The sequence below is a fragment of the Larimichthys crocea genome, unplaced genomic scaffold (assembly GCF_000972845.2).
Source record: "Larimichthys crocea isolate SSNF unplaced genomic scaffold, L_crocea_2.0 scaffold682, whole genome shotgun sequence".
Classification (NCBI taxonomy): Eukaryota; Metazoa; Chordata; class Actinopteri; family Sciaenidae; genus Larimichthys; species Larimichthys crocea.
In genome coordinates this window covers 1-269 of record NW_020858989.1, presented here as the reverse complement: position 1 = coordinate 269, position 269 = coordinate 1, and positions in this window count along the sequence as shown.

Sequence of the window (269 nt, the reverse complement as noted above, 5' to 3'; positions counted from 1 at the left end):
GCTGTCTCTCAGTGTAGCCCCATTCAGAGCAGACGGATTGTAAGCGGCAAGTTTGAGTCCGCTGGACGTCTCGCAGCAACCTCACTTGCTCACCTGTCCTACGTGACCTCAACTGCCGTGCCGTTGCTCGCCTCTGCCCCCACCCCCAACCCCAGAATGCTGCTTCCTCGCAGTGCTCGTGTAAACTACAGTCAAAAACAAAAGAGGACTGTTCTTCCTAATTTAGGAGTCCAGCCTCCTTTGTTCACGGCTGGATGACAACAAAGGCC